This window comes from Lissotriton vulgaris, chromosome 10 (assembly GCF_964263255.1).
Source record: "Lissotriton vulgaris chromosome 10, aLisVul1.2, whole genome shotgun sequence".
NCBI lineage: Eukaryota > Metazoa > Chordata > Amphibia > Caudata > Salamandridae > Lissotriton > Lissotriton vulgaris.
Window position 1 is genome coordinate 934,618,847 of NC_141698.1, and position 26,218 is coordinate 934,645,064.

Here is a 26,218-nt window from a genome sequence, read left to right on the forward strand (position 1 = left end):
CGTAAAATAAAAAAGTTCCTGCTGGCCTCGTAAGATTTTCATCCAACCCAAATCTTATTTATGGCAGAGTGAGGGATATTGATGTTTTAAGAATTGAGTCCAGGGTGACCTTTACTTCGTCCCAGAAAGCAGTTATGTGAGGACATTCCAAAAACATATGGATATCGGAGGCTGCGGAGAGGAGGCACTTATTACAGCACTTTCCTGGCTGGAATTTGGAAAGCCTTAAAGGGGAAAGATAAGCTTGATGTGCTGTAAACAGGTGATTTTGCCTCAAGCACGCTGGCTTAACAGCTTTATACAGGAGAGTGAAAGATCTAATCCATAAGTCACCTTGAGCACTTATGTCCAAACCTTGCAACTCCTCAGGAAGAGTGAAGTCCCCGTCCACCTCCTCCAGAATTGACCAGTACTAAAATGCCACCGCCTTACTCCCCCCTTGCTTCTCTACCAATTGTTTTTCCAGGAAGCTGTTCTTCCCTACTTGAGCCTTTTTCCTAGACAGCTCCTGGGACCAACTAGCCAGTTGCATATATTTGAATCTTGTTAAGGCAGGGCCAACCCTCTCATACAACTCTTCCCATTCCACCAACATTCCTCCTGCTAATAGTTCTCCCCATCTTAGGATCCCAGCCTCCTTAACAGGGGCTGCTAGACTGTCTTTCAAACATTCGGGGAAGCCCAAATTGGGGTGAAGTTTGAAAAATAGGCCAACCCTATTATTGTTTTCATTTGCACCCAATCCTTCGCCAATGATAGTAAAATCTTTAGTCACACTTTTTTAAAGAATCTCTGATCACCAAACTTGAATAAAAATCCATCTAGTGGCAAATTTGCCCCAACTAGCAGGGCTTTAAACATTTTCCCATTTGAGGAATTTGAAGGTGTTTTTAACAGCATCCTTGAATGGGTTAGTTGGAATGCCCAAGCGTAGTACTGTAAGTCTGGCAGTGCCAGCCCTCCCTTTTCCCTCCTCCTTCTTAATTTCTTCCATGCCAGTCTGGTTGCTTTGTATCTCCAGATGAAAGAGTTAATTTCCCGCTGACACTTCTATTTTTTCCCCATTCGCCTCCCCTCACCCCCTTTCTATTGCGGTTCCGCCCTAGGGCAATTTCATCTCATATGGTAGAAATAGTGCTAATTGAAGGAGGTGCGCCACCAACACCGTTCCTCCTTGAAGCAAGTTTCCGCCTAGATTTTGGAGAGACTTAATCATAGGACTTACTTGCATCCTAACCTTAACCCCCCTTACCATCACCCATAACATTGTAAGAACGGAGTCCAGAATCTGTATCTCTTCTTGTGCCGACCAACCATATCTAGTTTCGCTATAGCTCTCATAGCTCTTAACCATTTCAAGTCTGACGGAGGGTCAGCATGTACCCACATCCTGCAAATTTCCCTTCGGGCCACCAATATAGTGTAAAACATCAGTTTTGCTTTGTCATCCAAGCCCTTACCTTGTAAATCAGTTCTTCCCGTCATAACAAGTTCAGGGCTTACCTCAACATGTTGGCCCAGTGCGGTTGACAAGCATTTACTCACTGCGACCCAGAAGGACTCTGTCCCCGGGCATGTGACAAACATGTGCAGGTCATCTTCATTTGGGCTGCTGCATTTGGAACACCTCACTATTCCGGCAGCTTTGAATTTCGCCAGTTTTTTTGGAGACAATACGCCCTGTGGAGAGTGAACAAGTGGTTTCTCCTTAAATTTGCGGGTTTTACCACCTTGTAAAGAATCAACATAGTTACTTGCCATTGGTCCTCTGTAGCAATCCTCGGCAAGCACTCTCCCCACAGGGTCTCCGGCAGTGTAAAAGGTCCGTCCTCCATTTCCACTATTGACCAGTACCACATCGCCACTTCTTTTGTAATCCAGGTCTCCAAAGCCAGCTTCTCTTCAAACACATTATATTGCCCGATTAAATTTTCTTTCCCGGCAGCCCAGCTTTGTATCTGGAGATATTTAAACTTGGAAAAATTGTATCCCCACTTTTGTTCACAATATCTCTACGGTGCTAAGATGCCTTTAATAAACAAATCCCCCCATCTCTGAGGACCCTCTAATTTTAGTGACCTTGCCAGCGCATCCTCGGACCAGTTTGGAGCTCCTGGTGTATCCCAAATCGGTGACATTGCACTAAAATATGGTATTCTTGTTGCCCTCCTGGTCCTGTACCAAACCGTCGCTAAATCTTTCAACACCTTTAATCTTATTTTTTTAAAGAATTTCGGGTCTGCAAATTTGTACATAAATCCATTCTGCTTGATCTTCTCCATTCTGAGCAGTGCTGACAGTAGTTTACCAATGACTGGACTCCTTGGAGTGCCCAAAAGCATTCTGCAGTTCTTGAGCAAAAAAGCCCAAAAATAAATCTGGAGGTCTGGGGCAGCCAGGCCTTCTTTCAAAAGTTTTCTCCTGATCTTTTTCCAAGATAGGCACAATCCTTTAGATGCCCAGATAAATGACCCAATCTCGCTTTGCAACTTTATGAGCCCCTCCTTCTCAAACAAAAGAGGCAAGGAGTCAAATAAAAAAGTTATCTTGGGTAGAACCATCATTTTCACCAAGTTAACTCAGCCATAAATTGTTAGCAGTAAGTGTGTCCAACCTCTCATAGCCAAAGAGATTTCCTTCCTGACTTTGTTTAGTGAGTTCCTTTATATCTTGTGTTATTCACACCTCTAAGTATCTTATCTCAGTTTTGCAAGCTATATCAGCTGTTTTTAAATTCCAAGACATGATCTCGGTTTTGTCAGCATTTATACGATATCCAGAGACCTCCCTGAATTTCTTCGTTATGGTATCTATACAGCCCAGCGATTGATGGAGTTTAGGGGTTAAAATAACTATATCGTCTGCATATAGTCCGATCTTTCTGGCCCATCCCTGAAACTCAAACAGAGGAATCAAGTCTTTCTCTCTAATTCTGCAAGCTAACGGGTCTATATAGAGATCGAACAAGAGAGGAGATAAGGGACATCCCTGCCTTGTACCCCTCATTACTTTTATTAGCGGGGTTAATGTCCCGTTTACTAATACCCTCGAGGTAGGTGCCTGATACAGCCGCGCCAGGACCGTGCCAAAATTTGCCCCTAACTGTAAGTGTGTTATTAAGACCTTCAAATATACCCAATTGACACGATCAAACACCTTGGCGGCGTCCAAAGCGACTACCGCCAGGGGGAGATTATGCGTGACGGCCACATCTATGCTGCATATAAGGGAAAAAGTTAACTCTTTTAAGTACCTGCCTTTAATGAACCCCTTCTGATCTTCGTGTATAAGATGTGGGACAACTCTACCCAACCTATCCGCCATAATCTTCGCAAAAAGCTTGTAGTCGCAATTTAAAAGCGAGATCGGCCTGTACGAGTCCATGTATTTCGGAGATTTCCCAGGTTTAGGAATAACTATAATATTTGCCTCTTTCCACTAAGCAGGAAGGGCCGCGTTCCCCAAAAAGACTTCATTAAAAACTTTCGTTAATAAGGGTGCCATACTCACAGCCAAAACCTTGTATACCTCAACAGGAAGCCCGTCTGGGCCAGGTGCTTTCCCTTTCTTAACCTGCTTGATAACCTTCTCAACTTCTCCCTGCATTATCTCTTGGTCTAATATCTCCTGAAGCTCTTGTGACAGTGGATTCAGAACCTTCACCCGGTTATCTATTTCCTGTTTATCTGGAAAAAGATCCTCCCTACATACCTCTTCAAAATACCTGTGAAAGGCAACAGCAATGTCTTTCGTATCAGTAGCAAATCTCCCTGACTCACCATCTTTCACTTCTTTAATCGTATTTCGAATCCGGTCTCTCCTTGCCTTCCATGCTAATAGTTGCCAATTGACTGGCCTCACACTTTTCCTTAAACCTGACACTTTTGAAGCTGTTTTTTATCAAAGGCTAATGGGATAGAATTGAATATAAATGTAAATTTGGGGAGGATAGACATTTTTACCAGGCTTATCCTCCCGAGAATGGTCAAAGGAAGAAAGGACCAAGATTTTAGTCGTGCCCTGCATTCTCGGAAAACCCGGTCCAGGTTGGTCTGTGCTATCTTGCTGATATCCTGAGTGATCCTTATATCCAGGTATCGCATGGAAGGGGTCACTGTAAGCTGTGAGTTATCTAGGTTCCAGGTCATGATCTCCATCTTTCCCACGTTGATTTCATATCCGGAGATCCACCCAAATTCCTCTGCCCTTTTTACAACTGTGGGAAAAGCTTCAACCGGATCTATTGTATAAATAAGGATATCATCGGCGTAGAGTCCTACCCGCTTCACCCACCCTCCAAATTTGAAGGTTATGATACTAGGCACCTCTCTGAGAACTTGCACGAAGGGTTCTATATATAGGTTAAATAGGTGAGGGGCGAGCGGGCAGCCCTGCCTGTTACCCCTTATAATTTAGAAGGGCTCAGTGCAGGCACCATTAATCATAAGACTGGCCTTAGGGTCCCTGTATAAAAGGCTGATGACTCGAGAAACCTTTCCCCAAACGGAAACTTCCTCATTACAGCGGTCAAATAGGGCCAGTTGACCCTGTCAAATGCTTTGGTAGCATCCAGGGTCAGAATACCCAGGGGTAGAGAGAAGGTTGAGGCGATGTCAATCACGCCGATCAGATCGTGGGTAAGGTCTGCCAGCTGGCGCCCCCTTATAAATCCCTTCTGATCTTCATGTATTATTGAGCCGATTTCGCTCCCATGCCATGCTGATAAAATGGCAGCAAAGATCTTATAATCGTCATTTAGGAGCGAGATCGGCCGATAAGACGCACAGTCGGTCGGATCCTTTTCTGGTTTGGGAATCAGAACTATCATTGCCTCCCTCCATGACTCGGGAGGAACTACGCCTTCCATAAAGATATCATTGAAGAGGGCCGTCAATGTTGGAATGATAGCGGGACCCAAGACACGGTACAACTCCCCTGGTAGACCATCTGGTCCGGCCGCCTTGCCCCGCTTCAATCGGTTAATAGCATTACAGACTTCTGCCTCTGATATTTCTTTGTCCAAGCGATCACTTTGTTCTAGTGAAAGGGAAGGCATTCCGATCTTATCTAACCATGCATCCCGGGCCATCACGTCTTCCGTGATCTCCTCCTTATAGATGTTCCGGAAGAATTCCTGAAAGGCACTTCCAATTCCTAGGTTGGAGGTCCCAGCAAGGGCTCCCCCACCCCACCCTTATTTCCCTGATGTATTTTTTGGCTTGGCCTGATTTAATTTTCTAGGCCAAAACCTTGCCTGCAGCCTCCCCATATTCAAAGTGTTGGAGCTTGCTAGCCTCCCACCTCTTAGCCACCCTTCTTTGAAGTAGATTATCCAAATTTTTCTTTAACTCCTCACGCCTCTCTTGGTCAATTAAAGATCGAATGGTGGAGCCTCTCTTCTGATCAATCAATGCTAGTTCTTGCTCTTTTTTTGTGATTGCTTCTCTATATATCTTCCCTCTGTAAGAGGCTTGGTTGGTTATACACCCTCTTAGATAAGCTTTGAGTGCTTCCCACACAGTCACAATAGTAGCAGAGTTTAGATTGATTTCCACGAATGAGGTGGTCTCCGCGATAAGGAAGCTTATCACTTCATCCTCTAGCAAAATCGTCCGGTCAAAGGACCAGGTAGTATGTCTGATCTGCTGGGAAAGGGTTAAAGTAAAAAGGATGGCAGAGTGATCTGATAAATGGGAGGGAAGATAAACCAATTCCTTCAGAGCATCTTTGAGGATGTAACTAAAAAGGGCGTAATCAATTCTCGATTTATGATTATATTTGAGGTTTTGGAAGGAAACCCTCAGAGTGTTACCTGCTTTCTCCCTCCAGACATCCGCAAGTCCCAAAGTTGTCATTATTGATATGAGGGTTTGCCTGGATTTGGAGTGCGTCAATGCTCTGGAATTGGGGGACTTATCTAAAGTGGGGTTTAGAACGAGATTAAAATCTCCTACCCATATCACCGGATGTTGGGAAGTGATGAGATAACTATGAATTTTGTTCAGGTGTGAAGGGTCATTGAGATTGGGGTCATAGTTGCCCACCAAATTGAATGGCCTCCCATCTAGCCGTACTTTGGAAATGAGCCATCTCCCACTGAGATCCTCCTGGAACTCTATGATCTGAGCCTTAGCCTGTTTTTTAAAAATGATGAGGCTCCCACGTGTATTTGTGTTGTGGTCTGTGCATAGAAACTTGACTACCCACTTGAGCATTTTCAGCATATCGTTCACCTCATGTTTGAGTAGGTGAGTTTGCTGAATGACGATGACCTGCGCGGGGGTGTGGCCCAGATATTGTATGATTCTATGTCTCCTACCCCTCACATGCACGCCATTGACATTCCAGGTTCGGAATTGCAACCCAATCATGGCCCTTTCCTACCCCATCTCACCAATTCGCCTATAGGACCTAACGGACCACCATCTCCTAGAAACTCATATTACTGCGTTTAAAAAAGTAGTGATTTAAAACAAGTGGGACAAGAACTGGCTTATGAGGTCTAAGATTGTTTCTCCTAGAGTAATTCCCCAGGAACTCGACCCTCTCCTTCATTGCATCCCCGTCTCTTCGGAGGCACTGAATCTTGATCACTGCAGACTCAAGGCTAGCTTTTAATTTCCCCACTGTTCCTTCCAAACTTTCTGTCCTCTCATAGAGGCCATCCACTTTCTTTTCAAGTGTCTCACACACCGTGCTGATCTCATTTTGATTGCTCTTAGATTCCGCAAAGCACTCTTGATCTCCCCCCTCATTGTTGACAGGAGTACCTCCAAGCGGCCATCCCCACTAGTTCCCCCCATAGCTGGAACTCCGGTTGTTATCCCTGCATCCTCCGTACTCAGGTCGGGACCCCTGTGGTCTTCTGTTGGCAGTGACTTAGCGGCCTGTACCGTGATCCCTGAGCCGGTTGATTCGCTTACCTGGGCTGTTTTGGCATTACTCATAATTTTTTCACCAGGCCCACTGGCCTTCCCTGCATTTTGTTGGATGTCAAGGACTTGGGGAAGAACCTTAAAGAAGGAGTGCAGTGATGGTGTGATTCGTGTTGCACTCTTTGATACCCCTTTATTTCTTATTTTACTCCCAGCCTGGGTGTTTAAGCTGGCGCTGCTACTGGGTATAGTATAAGTAGCCCTCCTATGGTAATATCCTCTTGAGTAGCCCCAGCAGCGGTTATTTCGGGATCCTCCTCCACTGCAACTGCAACTCCAACAACCACCTCTGCCCCCACTCTGTAATTTTTCGCTGGATTAAGACCTCGTACAGCGTTTGGGGACACTTTCTTGCCTCTTCCGTATTTGTCCGCAGTGGTACTACTCTTTGATCCCCTTCCCCGCCTTCTGCCTTTAGCTCTTTTGCCAGGAGTACTGCTAGTGTAGTTTGTGGGCTTCGAGCCTCTTCCTCCTCCTCCTCCCCATTCCCACTCCTTACTGTCAGATGCCGAGTTTTCCAGGGCTGGAGGAGAACCACAGACCGCCGATGCTGTGTCACTAGCGCAGCTTCCCTCGTCTCAAGATCCGGCGCTGTGCACTCCGCGGGGTGAGCACTGTCAAAAAAAGGATGTATTGTTGCCTTCCTCTCATCAGCTTTCCCTCAGCCGCCTCTTAGGAGACCACGGGCTGCTGCACTGCGGCTTCGCTGAAGCTCCACGGCTGCTTCTTTCCACTACAGGAGAAAGGTGGGGGGGTGGTACCAGGCTCACGCACATTGAGCCTGCGCCACACCAGGACAGCCGGCGCATACGAAAGAGAGCCCCAAGCCGACACAACTCCCACTTTCCCTCACCACAAAACCACCGGGGGAACTCTCTACATCACTACATCGATAGCCGGTAAGGAACGGGTACAAAATCAGACGTTATGCGATCTTTTTCAGGGACTGGGGAGAGATCCTTTTTCAGATGCGCGCACCGCCTTAGCCAGCGGCCGCCATGTTTTCCAACCCCCTGCATGACCCATCTACTCTTATAAAATAAAAACATGTTTTTTCTCCTCTTTCCCTATAGTTTTGGACCTCTTATGTGGACCTATGCATGCACCTGTACATGTTCACTCACTTCTCAGGTGTTTCAGTTATGAGGCCAAATATTTCCCATTCTGCTGCTGAAGTCCTTTATTTACCCCATAATACAATATGCCTCAAATAGGCATAAACAATTTTAGGTGGAAATAATGCCAAGAAGCACAAAGTGCCACTGAAAAATCTGGTCACACAGGACCGTGGTAAAGTCACAAGTTCAGGCTGACAGTGATGGAGTGCTAGTCAGATAGCGGGACCAAATTAGTCCTGTTGATCTGTTCCTTCTCAAGTCCTGATGGTGCGAGGAGCAGGTTAAGCATCACAGACGGTCATTGATGTAGTGTGAAGGTCAGGTTGTAGCTTGACATTCTTGAAGGTTGATAGTCGTGGACAGTCGCTGCCGGCACACAGTGCAGGCCTTGCGTAGCTGGTTGCCATGGATGATCACTGTCAGTGTGAAGATCAGCTCCCACTGGAGCTTTGTGTTGGTTGTTGTCACGGGCGGTCGATTCTAGCCATGAAGTGGACACATCACAATCGTGAGAAGCCCAGAACATCTGCAAATTCACCTTTTGTTTAGTAGGCGTTTTTATTGATGCCAGTGAAGTGGTCCAGGACATGTAATGCACCTCTTGGGGACCAGGACTCATTCCAGCTCCATCCAAATCATGATGGCCGCAGGACTCAGGTAGATCCAGTTGGTGCTGGTTAGTTGAGCAGTTGCAGGGAGGCCTCTGGAAGCTTGTTCTGTCCTTGTAGCTATACAGAAGGTGATCCAATTGACCCTTGGAGTCACCCTGGAGAGTCTGGGCCCATGGCAATCAAGTTCTTTCCACCTTTTTCAGTCAGCAGGGCAGTCCCTCTTCTTCAGACAGCAGGGCAGTCCTTTTCTGAATCTACTACAAGTCCAGGAATGTTCTGCTGAGAGGTTCTGGAAGTCCACTTTTAAAACTGGTGCCAGCTTTTGTGTGGCGCAATTCCCTAACTTAGCTCCAAAACTGGTTCTGGTCAGTTCTTTCTCTTCCCCTGCTCTTGTGCTGGCTCCACAATATCTAGGGAGGCAAGAGCACAGGAAGGCCTGGAGTCAGGGTCCCTGGTGCCAAGGTCCCAGGTGTCAGGGTCCTGTGTGTGTGCTGCAGGCAGAAACCTTTGAAGTGTAATTAAGGCAAGGCACAGCTCATCCCCAGCCATTGTTTCAGATAAAACCTCTCCCTTCACACCTCAGACCTTTTTGTCTCGATGTCAGGAAGGAATAGGTAGCCAACAACAAGAGAGCAATTCACAGTCATGTGACCCAGGACATTTGTAGAAAGGCACATTTGATTTTGACAGAAAAATGGCAACTTTTTAGAATGTCATTTCCAAAACTGAATTTGAAATCCAACTTTACAGTCAGAGAGGATTTCACATTGCACTTAATTTACGTGCAAACATAATTTCCCTATCTGCTCCCAATCTGAAGTTAGCACTTATCAAGGTAATAAGGTAACCCAGTGTTGGTCTATGGAAGAGATAGCTTTACAAGAGTGAAAAAATGTTTGCAATTTGTCACTGCCAGGACATGTAATACTAAAACCCACATGTAATACCTTTTAAATACTGTGCACCCTACCCCATGAGCCCTTAGGGCCTACATTAAGAGTTACTTACACATATTAAAATGGAATGCTTAGACCTGGAAAGAGGTGTATTTTTTCAGGTTTACATGGAAGTCTACGTTTTTGCTACAACCTGCAGTGCCAGGCCTAAGATATGTTATGGGTTGCTAATTTAACTGGTGGCACAATGGGTGCTGCTGCTCACTAGTAGCATTTAATGTGCAAGCTCTGGGTATAGGTAGTAGCATTTGTTTAGGGACTTACAAATAACTCAAATGTGCCAATTAGGTGTAGGTCAAATCTGCCATGTTTTGAGAAGAGAGAACAAGCACTTTAGCACTGGGTATTTGTGGTAAAGTGCACAGAGTCCTAATACCAACAAAACAAGTTCAACAAAGTAAGGGTGCAAAGGTAAAAGGTTTTGGCAATACCACACCAGGGATGTCAGGTCTAACAATACACACTTTACATGTTGTAAATTCATGCAATGAGGCTTACCTTTCCTTTTGTCCATTGTCTGTGATTTTTTTAATTTTAATTTAGTAATCCATGCAATGCTATGTCAGACTACTTTGTATAACTTAGGTAGGATTGACTCGTAAAGGTGTGAGTACTTGGTTGCTGTCTTATAACACCCACTCTAACCTTGTTGTTTCTTTGGTAGAATCCTTCACCAATCAGTTGCCCATGTGTGTGAGTAAAGGGCATACTTTGGCAGGTCAACATGACATTTTAAAACTGCACACTCACAGACTGCAATGGTAGGCTTGAGACATGTTTAAAGAGCTACTCAATTGGGTGGCACAATCAGTGCTACAGGCCCACCATTAGCATTTTATTTACAGGCTCTGGGAACAGGAAGTGTCACTTTAATTGAACTTACAAGTAAATAAATATGCCAGTTTGGAATAAGCCAATCTTACAATGTTTTAAGGAGAGAGCATTTTATCACTGCTTAGCAGTGGTAACTTGCTCAGAGTCGTAAGGCCAGCAAAAAGAAAATCAGAAAAAACAGGAGGTCTGAAGGAAAAAAGTTAGGGGAAAACCACACCAAGGATACCAGGTCTAACAGGGTCTATCTGCGTGTGAGACATCACTCCTATAGGCATGAACACACAGATCTACCTGTCATTATTTCCAGCACACTATGTTATCAGGGGGAAACGAACTTCCCAGTTTAACTCAAACATTCTTTGAGGACGACACCCATAAGACATTTTTGCAATCCAGGCTTGCTTCCTCAAAGGGCTCTGTTCACAATGCATTGGCATGTAGCATGTTGCTTTTTCAAATACTAAATGTTTTTGAAAAATTGGATACATATTCCTTGTTTTTAACCTGCCTTAGTATCAGATTTTTGTGTGCCAGGAAATCATAGGCTTAAGAACTGGAAATGTCAGGAATCATGCACTTATTCTGACTCCAGCAAAAGTTATCTCCTGTTATGTGATTTGTTTTTTAATTTACTCTGTTTCACTAAGGGTTGCCAATTGAGAGTTGAGGGCCTCCTCTCAACTTAATGGAAAAAAACACATGCCGCAGTATGCAAAATGTGTACAAAAACTGAAAATCCTAAATTTAGTTTACTGCCAAATCAAGACTTCGCCCGAAAGCTGATGCAGTCCAGTTGCAGTCTTGCTTACCAATTGGTCCAGGCCCTGCTAAAATAACAAGGTTACCTGAGTTTTCACATCTCTGATAGGCTCACATGGGTCCCATTAAAAACTCATAAAACAGCTATACTTTTGACTTTTAAAATAAAATAGTCAGATACATTTTAAGCTCTGTTAGAACTCCTAACTTGACTACTCATAAACTGAGAAAAACCCTAACATTAAGACTTTCGGTATTCACAGAAGGCATTTAAGAGTCCTAAAGTTAGGAGGCCTAACTTTAGTACTCCTAAATGCCTTCTGTGAATACGGAAAGTCTAAAAGTTAGGATTTTTCTCAGCTTAGGAGTAGTAAAGTTAGGACTCCTAACTTTAGGACTCCTAAATTTTTTCTGTGAATACCAAAATGAGTAAGTGCCTTCTGTGAATACCAAAATGACTAAGTGCCTTCTGTGAATACCAAAATGGTAGTAATTTTAGGATTTTGTCTTAAGTTAGTTTTGTGAATCGGGCCCATTTTATTTGAGTATATATATTGACAGAAGCGAGCTGAAAATGTCATTCAAAGACTCAAAATGATAGTTATGATAAATCCAACAACTTGCCACTGTTAGATTTATAATAACTATTACAAAAAAGAAGCTGTAGAGCTTCCTTTTTTGTATGCCAAAATCAAGCCTTCCAGCTGCCCTCTCCTAATTGGCCAGCCTCTGTCAGGCTGAGCTAAGCTGTCTTTATGAGGTGTGAAGTGACCTGCTATAGAGACAAACGATTTCCTGTGGGTGGAGAACTGCAGCTGCAGGAGCAAAAGGCAAAATGGGGATGGAGTAGCCATACTGATATTCAAAGAGAGAAGGACACTTTAGGACAGCACATGCTCACCCCCACATCCTGCACCCCCAGCCATACATGAGCCCCTGTAATTAGATTAGTGAAGGGGAGTGGAGTGGATGGAAGTGTTAAAGAAAATTAAACCACACCATTGGGTTTGCTTTGCCAGATCTAACTATTCAGGAGAGAGTTTCTCCATTTTAGATTCTGGAAGAATAGTACTTTCTTAGACACAAATGTGCCACACTTTGAAAGAAGTGGTCATACATGAGAGTGGCACCCTGCGTCACTTTGGTCAGGGCAGCCCCCCTGCGTGTTGCCCAGGAACACTGAATAAATAAGGGAGAGTTGCCAATCAACTCAGATGTACTGCCTGAAACAACAAGGAGAAAAAAGACTGGCCTGCTGGAACCCTGATCTGCATCCAAAGGGCTGCAGTCTGGAAGACTGCACCTGCTGCATAATTTGTTAGTACAGCCCTTAGGATTTTGCCCACTTCACAAGGTTTAATGAGTGGAATACCAGAAAGCTACAGGTTAATAGAGCCCAGCTGTGCGCTGTACAAAAAGCAATAACATAACATAACATAACTTACATCATCTCCACCAAGAAGTTGCCATCCTGGAGTGCGTCCAGTGGACTTTTAAGGATTTGTTTAGGTACATTGTGGGAAACGTAGCCCCAACATCCAAAGCACCATCTCAGAGCTTCTAGACCCTTGGATTGGTATTTTGAACATTTTGAACCCAGAAGAGGGACTTCAGGAATATGACCCGGAAGCTTGGTGAAGTTCTGGGTAACTTTTGTAAAAGCTCCATAAATTGGAGGACTATTTACTTCTAAGCACTAGTTTTACTTTTAATCTTTACCCCTTGTGTGCTCCGGACGGTACCTGACCATCCGAACTCCACCGATTCCACAGCGTGGCGCACATTCCCCTCCTGTGCGGAAGAATTAATTAGTGAGTGGAGTACGGACGGCCTCCGGCAGTTCTGAGCACACGCCCAGCGTGACGAAGGACGGCGGGGGGCCATCCTAAGCATGCAAAGGGGTTAAGCCCCCTAATTATATCCCGTACCACAGCAGAATTCGCGCTGCAGGGAAGGGTTTAAAATATTCATATATTTAGTGTCTATTTGTTCATAAAAATATATGCTATGTTTATAAATTGGTGTTGGATTTTTATTGCGTACTGTGCCTTACCTATTCAATGTATTGGTGTTTTTAAATGCTTTACACTCCTGTCTCCTAAATTAAGCCGGCCTGCTTGAAGACAGCAACCTAGGATTGAGCAAGGAAATAATTTATTGAGACCTGGACTTTAACGTTTTTTGTGTTTGTGGCCTCATTACTAGTGGTAGGTCCCTACTTATCACTACTAATAAACCACTTTCCAACACTCTGGTTTGATTGGATGATTTGCGTTCATTTGCTGCTGACATAAAGGAACTATTTTTTTCCTTTGGCTTTAGCACCCTAGAGGATTGTATCACTTTCCTTTCTTCCCAGACGCCTTGTTTGAAGTTTTATTTATTTGTTTGTTCATATTTTTTGTAAGAACTCGGAAGATGCATGCCACTACTGGACAGCTCATGTTTGATAACCTGTTTCCCATGAACTTCTCTCACCCTGCTGCCCCCATATTTTTTCACTTTTCAAGGTAAGTTTTTTTTAAGGTCCCAGTTGTACACTGCTACAGGGGTTGCCCCAATTAGAGTGCCATTCCATGCATGATTTTTTAATTGTACTGTTCTGAAATGGGCATCTGGTATCCTAAAATGATAAATTAAAAGTAAAGTATAAAGATGGTCACAGAATAGTAGTTTTGCTTTGGGAAAAAACATCACAAATGGCTACTGCTCTTGTGTACACACATTGGGTAGGTTTTGTATAATTAATAATGTTCAAAAGTGGTTTAACTATTCATTTTATTGGAGATATTTCACAACTTTGACATTTATTATTTTTCTGAAAGCTCATCCGCTTAGCTGAGTTATCAGATTCTTTCCAGGTAGAAAGTCTCTTTAGATTTATATTAGTATCCGATGTGTCCTGCAGCAGTATGAGAAAAAATGCTATTAGAAGATTCTGAAACACCAGGCAGAGACATAGGGCCCGATTCACAGAATGAACTTAAGACTCAATCCTAAATGTACTACTATTTTGGTATTCACAGAATGCACTTACTACTTTTGGCATTCACAGAATGAATTTACTACTTTTGGTAATCACAGAAGTTAGGATTTTATCTAAAGTTTGTCTTAAGACAAACTTAAGACAGACTTAAGACAGACTTAAGACAGACCTAAGACATTCTTAAGACAAACTTAAGACAGACTTAAGAAAGACTTAAGACAGACTTAAGACAAAATCCTAATTTAAGCCTGTCTTAAGTCTGTCTTGTTTGTCTTAAGACAAACTTAAGACAAAATCCTAACTTCTGTGAATACCAAAAGTAGTAAGTGCATTCTGTGAATACCAAAATAGTAGTAAGTTTAGGATTGAGTCTTAAGTTCATTCTGTGAATCGGGCCCGTAGAGCAGAGAACAATACTTAACAGCAAAGACAAAGCCAGTGACTATGTACATTGTACAATAATACAGTAGGCACGCACACCAACAACATAGATGTCTGTATTAGCCATGACTCATCTCAAATTCTAGTATATGAATCTATGCAAAATGTATCATTTCTGGCACCTCATTCTGTAATGTATCTCTTGCTCCAGCCAACCCATGCACTTTAGAAGCCTTTTTCCAATAAAGTGAAGGCAAGGGTGTAAATAGTCTTGGAAGCAAGGCCAAGAGGCGCTCACAAGTCCAACTCTTGCCCCAGAGAACCGTTTGAGAATTAGTGCATAACCTTAAGCAATACCAGTCATTCTGGTTGAGGTGCCCAAAAAATATATCATATTTATTGCAATTTCATTTACTCAGGCTGCAGTGTGGCAGCTTTGGAAAGTCCCACCATGCCATCCACTTCTGTAGACTGGTGCTCCTGGAAGCACTCTACATATCAATCTGGATGTTTGTATGATACCATGCCAGTCCCACTGTGGCTCACTCATATCCATGCATGTTGGACACATCTGGACTCCCAAAACACATAGTCACATTTCGCTGTCTCTATTGTCCCCAACTTGGTGCACATTTTGCATCCTCATGGAAGATGCTCTGTAGAGTAGATCTTGCCCTGCTCCCAGAATACATTGGAAAGTTGGGTGCTAAATAAGGGTGGGCGTAAAATCAGTTTTGCGGGCGAATTTGTGGATTTTCCACGATGTCGCGATCCGCGAATCTCGCGAAATCGCTGTTAAGTCCGCGAATCAGCGGGGACGAATTTTCAGCCAAGCAAGGGTTACAGCAGCAGGTGCAAAAGTTGAACCTAATTTCTTTGTAACCATTTAAGAAAGGGTTACAAACAAATGAACTTCAACTTGGACACCTGCTGCTAATTGCTTCCTGGCGCCTCGTTGCCTACTTGCAACTATTCTCTGACCCTAGAAGCAGGGTCAGAGAATAGTTACAAGTAGGCAACGAGGCACCTGTCCAAGGAATTAAACCTCATCAGGAAGCACTTACAGATATAAAAAACAGGAAGAAGGAAGAGGATGGCAAATACACCCATTTTGAGTTGTCAGGAGGGGTTAAACTAAAAGAGACCTTTACAGCACAATTTTCATATGCATTTTGCTAAAAAGAAAAAGCTGTATGTTCTGTAGGGGCAACTCAGGAATCTGGCCCTTCAGAGATCCGGCCTCTCTTTCTTTCTCTCGTTTTCTCTCTCCCTCTCTCTTTCCCTCTCTTTCTCTATCTATCTATCTATCTATCTATCTATCTATCTATCTATCTATCTATCTATCTATCTATCTATCTATCTATCTATCTATCTATCTATCTATCTATCTATCTCTCTCTCCCTCTCCCATAACCGACTGCATGGGTAACTTCGCTATGCAAGCGGCTCGCGAAGACGCAAGAAGCCCCGTGAACACGCAAAATACCCCGCGAACACGCAAAAAACCCCGCGAACATGCAAAAAAACAAGAATCCGCAAATTCGCGAATTTTGCGGATCGCAAATTCGCAAATCCGCAAATTCACAGGACGCGAATTCGCAAAATTCGCCCATGCTTAGTGCTAAATACCAATAGATAGGTGCATTTACAAGAGGTCAGTTCGAGAGGGTAATGTAGGGGCTGATTCAGAAAAGTAATTATGAGTAGGAGAAGTAGTACTTCATGAGTACTATTTTACATTTACATACTCTAACATGCCTTTGTGAAACTTCCAACATCCCATTCGTAAACATTCAAAGATGGTGTAGTCTTTTCAAAGTTAACCTCATTGTATATGAATATTTATAATTATTCTCTTTTTTAATCCCATTTTAGATGTTATCAGACCAATACACAAAGGCATGCACAAGTACAGCTAAGAATACTGCCGAAGACAGCTCTACACACTCCCAAATACATGTATGAGTAGTTCCACATTGTGTATTCTCTTCAGATAGCCCAGAGACAAAGGAGAAACAAAATGGAAGACAGGCATTGGCAATGCCAATAGATCGGGCCTTAAAGGAACATTGTAAATTAATGTGAAGTATTGCAAGCAATAGAATAGAATGAGATATGTATTTGTGTGGAAGCAAGGAAATATAGAATAATATTCATGTAGGTTAAAAGGCCATGTGACAGTTTCACTGTCAACTCAGACCTACAACAATGCACAGGTTAATGACTTCCCTCCTCCCATCGAAGAAGCTGCCAGGAAAAACAACATCAATTATCTAGTTATCTAAGATACTTTAATAGCATTCCAGTGCCATGTGTGCACCCTCGAAAGTTCAGGCTGAGTAGCTGGATAAATAAACAAAAGGGTCACACCTACTTGGAGGGCAAGCACTTTTTGTGGAAGCACCCAACTTCTGCAAAATCAAAACATGCACTCCTGGCTCCCAACATGTGGGCAGAGCCAAGCCCTTCTCTAGTGATACTCACATAATTATCTGGTGAGAGTTGCACTGTCAAGGCAGACCATAATGAAGACGAGAGGCATTGGCTGATCCCTGCTGTTTCTGTTTGATGTATGTTTAAGCTGGGTATATCAGCGTCTTTCTAGTTCAGCTTTGACAGCTTGGAACAGGCTGCTTCTGAGAAAGAACATTTGGAAAAGGAAGAGAAAACCTTGGGTTAATGTAGGCCAGATATTCTCTTTTACTGCTGACACAAATTAAACAAATACGCTGTGCTAGCTGTCATGTCAACTTGTAGGGGGACTGACAGCGGCAGGTCCTTACCTTAGAAGAATTGACAACCTACTTTGAAAATCATCTCCAATACTAAAGACTTCAAAATTGTGAAAGAATAATGTGATTGGTTTTTTAACAAAGGACTGATGCAATTGGTTTCATTAAGGACATTGTGTAAAGCGGTGTCTTAAATCCTGAGCAGAATACGATTTACGTTAGTAAATTGCTAGCTTCAGGGAAGCATCTGTATTAACACTTCAGCATGTTTTTACCTAAAGTATCACATTTACATCACTTACTAAAACTACCCAGGTACTCTGGTTCACTGATAGCCTTTTTGCTTATGCGAGAAACTACAGTGTGACTTTAATGTGGATTATTTTTGACAACGTAAAATATTGACTGGGGACCCCTTACCATGTTTACTATTTAATTAAACTTCACTCTATGTTTCTGCTTAACTGTTACATCTATTTTTTTCAGTATCGAGCAGAAAATGTATGTTGTTAGACCTGGCTTTTTCAGCGGGCTTATCCCCAGACTTTTTGTAGTTGGCCTCCTATTTTTGATCCTTTTTTATTTAGTTATAGGACTTTGGGCACTTCGCCACTGCGATAAAGTGCATATGCTCTGAAGGTAAATTGTGTTTATGGATTGGTGTTTCCAAGATTGGCTTATTTGGTTTACTACTAAGTCCAGTGCACTGTTTTTGCCAGGGCCTGTAGTTGAAACCTGCTAGTGGCCCCTTGCTCACTTTGCCACTGGATTTAAGCTAGCCTGGCTGATGATGGATGTTACTCAGAAACCGGTCCCAGGATGCTTGTGTCCGGTTCAGGGCATAACTGGCTTGGCAGTTCGGGCTGGACTATTCCCATGAGGCACAGGGTCAAGACTGATTTGCATATAGCTTGGTCTGAACTGAGTTGGCGAAGTGAGCTAAAGATTGATGATGGATTTAACCCAGATCTGTGACTAGGAGTGAGTGTCTAAAAAGTTTCAGCGCCCCGTCCATCATCTCCTTGTGTTTGCCAGTGGTGCTGAGGCAATGATTGTGCCACCCACACAAGCAGCCTTTCAGAGGGTTCTCAGACCTGCCACTGCAGTGTCTGCATGCAGGTCTATCTGCTATGTTGACCTAGCAAGTGCAACCACTTGACAGGCCCTAACCTTCCCTATTCCATCAGGTAAGTCACGCCAAAGGCAGACCCAAGGTACCCACTTGGGCAGGGTGCAGTTTGTGAAAGGTAGTAAATGTACTGGTGTGTGTGACAAGTCTTGATAGTGAAATACAGTGTATTTAATTTTTCACTCTTGAAAGGCTATCTGTCCCATAGGTTAGAATGGAGAATACTCTGTAACATCTTACAAGTTCAACTTCCCATGGGGACAAGATTGAAAGATGGAGTTTATTATGCCTGAACTCAGAATATAAAAATGCATCTTCTAGTAAATGTGATTTTTATACTGTGTGTTTGAAAATACCCCTTTTAGAGGGTGGCTATTTTTCTTACATCCTGTGTGCCTCTGCTGGTTTGTGTATTGACTGTCTGGTTCTGGAGTGACAGGAGCTGGGTATGTGCTTCACTGTAGACAGCCACTGGGGGGGGTTGAGGTGTGTTCTGCCTTTCCTGGATAAGTCAGGGCTGGGCTGGATAGAACTGGGCTGCATTTAGAGTAATGGGAGGAGATTTCCTTTAACCTGAATGGGCCTGGTCTGCCTTACACAATGCTGTCTCCACCTCCTGCCAGAAAGCTGCACCAGAGAGGACAAACTAGTTTGAACTGAGCTAAGATATTCTCTGCAACAAGAGAACAAAGGAAAACGTGATGTAAATATTGGGGCCCAGACCCCAGAACTTTAGATTACGTCTGGATTCAAGAGAAACCTCTGCCAAGGAGAGGAGCTGGGAAAACTGAAGGAGAAGTGCTGCCCCTTTGCTATTTGCTGTATGGGGTTGGCCTGCAGTGGCTGTTTCTGCAAAGGAGAGGACCAAGACTTTGCTGTGTGCTATGTATCCTGGTTGAAGAAGATCTCTTAGGGATTGGTGTAGAGTTTACCTCCTGTTCTGAAGTCCCAGGGTCACAAAGGCATAATTCCCTCTGTCCTCCTGCACCTAGAACTGCTGTTGCAGCTGCCACAGAGGAAAATATCAACACCCTACGCCATCAAGCGTCACCGCGACCTGCAATGAAGCCGTGAACTCTGCTCGGGAAGTGCATGCCACACCACCCCGACTGACACCGAAGCCCCGATGCTTGCCGATGCCGTCACCGAGGCCGGTGCCTCCACTGTTTCTGCTGCCACAGAGGGCACTGCTACCTGCAATGAAGCCGTGGGCTCCGCTTGCGATGCTCACAATGTACCATCCAACTCACACCTCAGCCTGACCTCACAAACGCCTTTGCTTCAACTTTGTACCTGTCTTGGGTGACCTTTTGAATCCGTTGACCCCGCATCATCGCAAGGAACCGATGCCTCAACGCCACCGCAATGTCACCTCGCCCGCAACCAAAGCAACCAACGCCTCACAGTAAGGAACCAATGCCTTACCTCCCCTGTGGTCTGTAAGAAACCAAACCCACCAGGCGCCAACAAAGTATAACCCCCGATGCTGTGCACCATCTTTGGTTTCATCATTTACCAAGGTACTGTTCATTGGGATCAATGCGACTCAGGGCCATGCACCTCGCGGTCTGTGTCGTACTTTGGGATTTTCAGCTTTTACAACATCGTAATAGCCTCAGATGGAGCTATTTGTTCCTACAGGCTTTATTTTTGTGAATAACCTATTTTTTGGTGATATCTTGAGACATGTATGGTGGATTTTCTTTTATTTTGGTCTTTTTTTGTATAGTTAAAGATTTCCTATTTTTCTAAACTGCTATGGTTTATATTTGTAGGGTTTTCACTGCATTACTGTATGTGTACACAAATGCTTTACACACTACCTGTGAACTAAGCCTTTCTACTTGTGTCAAGCTACCAAGGAGATGAGCAATGGGTTGTCCAAGGGTGTAAAGGGTGACTCCTTTTCCTTGACTAGAAGCAAGGGTTCCTACTTGGACAAAGGTGCAAGTCATTGCAATCTAGAGACCCCAATTTCTAACATATGTTCACAGAGCTCTTTCAACACCAGGTACTGCGCCATGTGCCCCGGCTTCTGGTTCAAACCAAAAGGATTGCCTGTCCCATGATCCTGAACCATTCTTAATGAACTCTACTTACGAAAAATGCAGTAGTTGAATGGAAACGATTTTAAAAGTCAATTCCTTGTTTATCCAAATTATGCTCAACAGTACAACTATATCTTAAACTTGGCCAGATAAATCGAGCTGAATTACTTGGCTCTCTTTTTTTAAATATGCTTTCCATTTAAGAAATACCACTTAAAGAATTTTGAAATCCCCTGTTTCTAATGAAATATTTAAGAGTGTGATGAGCCAAAATGTTCCCATATGGAACAATTTTGATACCCTTCCAGACCATCTTGCCACTCAGCCTGGCTTGAGTCTATGTCATATCCTACTGTTAAAATGATGATGACAGACAAATTGATAGAACCCTCATAAATAGCAGATATGAACAGCTGGAAAATTACAGAATTGTAAGTATAAACCACTCCTATTTTTCTTTTTCCATCATATTTCATTCAAAGTTTAGCACAAAAATGAGCCAAAAGTGCCTAGAGTTTAGTCTTCCCATAACTAAATCAAGTTAAATAAAACAAGAAAATTAGATGTTAGTGTTGCTGCTTGAGCGACTACCAATTCAGAACATGCATGGGTCAGTTAGAGATTGACGGCAGCAAGACATATACAGACAATGGGCAGATGCTTCCTCGTTCAGACTCATAGCTTGATATGTGAGTGTAGCACCAGGGAGCATATTATCAAGGGGGTTTATCTCCGCTTTTTTGGCTTTAAAAGCCAAGAAAGCGGAGATAAAATGATCTCCCTATTAGCTAGCTGTCGCTAACACCAGTTAGCGACAGCTAGTAGGAGATAGCGACCATCTTGGGCCCCACTTTGCATGTCAGTGATATTTATCACTAATGACATGCAAAGTGGGCGTGCCAAGATGTTAGTGACTGAAAACAGTCGCTAACATCGCTATCTCCTATTACCAACTTTTGGAGATATTCGCGCTAAGAGCGAATATCTCCAAAAGCTAACACCTGCCCTGAGCAGTTCTTAGCCATGCTATCCAATGGGAGTTGGATAACATGGCTAAGAGCATTAGCTTGGAAATGCATGAATATCGCTGACTTTTCAGCGATATTCATGCATTGCGGCGATTTTTATTGCATTTGCGATAAACCTTGGTAATACCAAGGTTTATTTGCGGTAAAAATCGCCGCAGCTCAGCGGTAAATTTTTGTCTCTAACCAAGCAATAGCGATAATTATCGCTATTGCTTGGTAATATGCCCCCAGGTTTCCATGGATGGAGTCTCTTCTTCCTCCATCAATAGAACCATTTCTCCAACAGCCCTTCCACCATAGTCCTAGTGATTGATAAATATCCGAATGTCTGCCCCAATTAGGATGGTCGCACCGATGCACTTTTTTTCTGTTCTGAACCACCCAAAAAAGCCTACTGGTCACAAAAGCATACAAAAAAATTACATCGATAGCTAAATAAATGGGAGTACCCATACCATATTCTTCCTGGGTAGTGATAGATAATAACCCACTACTTTCACCATTACTAGAAAAAGGTGATTTGTTTCCAGGAGGGGTGTTTCTCCGTTTATAGGATTATTTAGAAATTGGTGAAGCTGCACCACTGCCAATCTCACTCTGACACGAGGCACCATTGGTGCTCCCAGGGTTTCTCACCCCACCAGCAACCCCAGCTGAATTGGCAATCTTAACTATATTAAAAGAGGGGTGAAGGGGGCAGGACAATCTCCTTCATGCACGATGAGTCACTTAGCACTGGGGCAGCACTGCATTAGACTGCTGAACAGGCTTTGGAACCTGAGCTGTGCAAATCAATATCTGATAGAAAGTGGAAGCTTGCCTGTGCACAAGTTAAAGACATACCATTTGCGTACAAACACTTTAGGATGTTAAATCCCGATATACCATACCACAGAACGAATTGCAAACTTTACCCCAGGTATGTGATTAAATGCGAAGCAAGCAATGCCGCCTTTTGCACATTTCCTGCATCTGTCCAAAGATGATTGCATATTGGGCAGATAGGTTTGTGGCACTATCAGCGGTGGTAGAACTTTGGGGCAAATTAGCAAGGACTATATCGCCGCTTTAGCTATACTTTTTGCCGCTAAAGCGGCAATATTTTTATCGCCCTATCAGCAAGCTGTCGCTAACAGCAGTTAGCGACAGCTTTTAGGCGATAGCGACCGGTTTGGGGTCCGCTTTGCTTTGCATGTCAGCGATATTTATCGCTAATGACATGCAAAGTGGGCATACCCAAACTGTTAGCGGCTGAAAGCCGTTGCTAACACAGCTATCGCCTAATAGCAAGGCAGGCATAGCGATTAAAAAAATGCTATAATCTAACGCCTGCTAAAAACATGACCTACCTGTTTATCCAATGGATATTTTGCACAATGGAGAAAAACGTTGCTAATAGCATGTTTTCTCCGCTAACATATCCAGCGATAGGCAGGGATACAAAAAATGCACTAAGCGCATTTTGCGATAAATATCGCTATTCCTTGATAATATGCCCCTTTATTTCAAACCCACACCAGAGATGTCTTCACAGGGAATCACAGAGGAGGTTCCAGATCTAGAACGGAGAAGTGTACCCTGGCTCTACTGCAGGCGAACTTGCAGGTGGCAGTGGTCTGGATCACTACCAAAGCGCCTAGATTAGACACATCAGCATACCAATGGGAGAATACAGGGGCATATTATCAAGAACGGTGTTAAACATTATCGCCAGTTTAGCAACAGAAAACTGTAGCTAAAGCCGCGATACTGGGCTTGATAATATGCCCTTGAGAATTCCAATAGAAGATCATGTTCTGGTGTGAACATGGACTTCTATTGGAATTCTCCAGGGCATATTATGAAGCCCATTATTGCCGCTTTAGCGGCAGTTTTCTGCCACTAAACCGGCGATAATTTTAATGCCGTCCTTGATAATATGCCCCACAGTGAGCAAATACAAGCCAAGACACATCTGCGAGATTTTTGGGACCCGCACATGCATAATAGACTAAGTAACGGAATGGAATCTACACATTGGGTTGACCAGTCAGATAGGCCATAACTTTTAGGACCAAAGGCTCATTCGAGCATGGCCAAAAAGTAACTTCTGATTACTAACTTTACGTTATGACATTATGCATAGCTGCAAAATGTAAGCATTCGAGTTGAACTACATGTTAAAGTTATGTTATAGAGTCAAAATATACATAAAATAAATATCATTTTGAAAAAATTTTTTTTACATTAAAGCCGAGATACTCGTGGAGAACTCTAAGTTAGTGCAATATTTTTTTTTGTTTTCAGTAACAAGCTCCTGCTTTAAGAGTCTGTTTGTGAAAAACAAAAAATGTTCCAGGTGGAAGCATCAAACATGATGACCAACAGCTAAGCTTCAGTGCCTCCAGCTACACTTAAAGGCACATAGACACCACCTGCCTCGCGAGGGTCTCAAATGAAAGCAGTCCCAGAACTGAGAATTGCATTTATTGAGACATTGTGTTGAATTTCTAGAGACTTTACAGAAAAGGTTGATTAATTGTGTAATGCATTTTGGGAAACTTTCTAGCAAGTATCCATCTGGTTTTTACATATTTAATACAATGCCTTAATTGATGGGTATTTTAGTTGTAAGCGGCAGTAATTTAATTGTAAACTTTAATACATTTCCTGTGCATGATTTATTGTGATTTTAGGCGTGTATTAACCAATCTTTTCCAGGATCTTTCCTAATTCCTAGTCTCTCTCTCTCTCTCTCTCTCTCTCTCTCTCTCTCTCTCCCCCCTCCCTCCCACAAAGAATCACTACGCAGGAAAAAGCCAACAAACCTGTAAAGTTTCATGAAAGTGGCAGCTACTTTGCCTTAAACTAAATGGAACACATAGGTTCAGTAGCTACGGACCGCAAAAAAGTGACAGCATTACAAGTAGGATGCCGGACTGAATGTACTCTTTAGGAAGATAATCACTGATGCGCATTGACTGTGAGAAAATCTTTATAGATATTAAGGTCCAGATGTACGACCCGTTTTTGCATGCACAAACAGGTTTCCGAACCCGTTTGCACATGTAAAAACATCATGGGCCATGTACTAAGCCTATTCAGCGACTCGCTATTTGGAAGGGGCATTCCGTTCCAAATAGCGAGTTTGAGAACCATGTACTAATATTTCGAACCGCAATTGCAGTCCCAAACCACTTGCAAGTACCACCTGCTTCAAGTAGGTGGTAATGCATTCGCTAACAGGACAGCATCGCCAGGGGACCCCTTCCTCTTTGCAAATGCATGCGAAAATATTTTTTAAGGGCAGACAGTGGTCCCAGGAGACCACTACCTGCCGTTAAAAAATTGAACATTTTTTTTTTAAATGTGTCCCGTTCTCCTTTAAGGAAAATAGACTGCATTTTAAAATAAAATTGATTTATTTAAAAGCAGTCCCACACATGGTGGTCTTCTGAGCCCAGCATGCCACCATCCCTGGGAGGTCCTGTCTTTTCCAATGGGCTCCAAATTGTGAAAGGCTGATTAATATTAATGAGCCTCTCAATTTGCGACCACATTGGGAATCGCAAACAGTATTAAGCACACTGTTGTACATTTTATTTTGTGCCTCACAATTAGTCGCAAATTGCTTGGCGCAAAATAAAATGATCATACATCTGGCTTTGAATTAACATGTCAGTAACACATACGCACCCTGAAGCTATTACTAAAGAGAACTTATGTTTATTCAGGTTTAGTATATAATCGCTAATGTAGCTCAAAGTGAAGGCGTCCAGGTGCCGCAATGGGTGGAATCCTTCATTAAACAAAAACTTCTCCCCGAGTTCAGCGGGGATCTTACAATTACCAGGGCCCATAGAGTTCCTTTCCATCCATTTCCAAATTCAAGCGGTCCGCGTACCATCTTAGTTAACTGCGCAGATTAATGCATAAACGAGAAGATCCTGGCTAAGGCCATACAACAAAGGCAATTTCCGATCAATTAAACATCTAACTGCAGAATCTTCCCTGATATGTCAGCAGCGGCAGCCCATAGGCGCAAACAGTTTGTTAAACTTCTTTTTCTTTTTAAAGCCCAAGGCGCACAGGCGTCAATAGCTCAACAGTCAAAACTGCGTGTTCTTGTAAGGGGAAAATTTCACATGTTTTCTAACTTGGAAGATGCTCACGGTCTCGCAAGGAGATTTCTGTGTCAAAGTGAACCAATGAACTTATTGATGTTTTTTCTTTCTTTCTTTAGCTAGGTTGTTTAGAGTTCAGAACCATGGCACCCTTAAAAGTAGCAGTGGGGGTGAGAGGTGGTTAGTGTGGTGGTTCACCTCTCCAGAGGGGTGTCCTGGGGGGGTCTCAAAATAGTATTGCAGCAAAAAGGGCAGGGGCATTAGGGTAAAGACCCTTAGGATAATCGGAGTGCTTAAGAATTTTTCTTTTAGTGCTCTTCTCTTGAGTTTTTGGAAATATGGTAAAAATTACTAGTAAGTGCTGTATTATCTCAATCAATGTTAATGGGATATTAAACAAATCAAAAGTATGGAGCCTTAATTAGGTGGCTAGTGTCCTTCTCGCCCCAGGTAGTATTCCTACAGGAAACTCATTAAAAAACGAACCTTCCCAAGATATTTCTTCCTAGATTTATTTTCTCAAGCATTTTTTGCTTCGGCCGGACTGGCCCAAAGAGGAGTTGCTATTTATTTCTGCTGTAGTCTTCCCTGGGAGTTT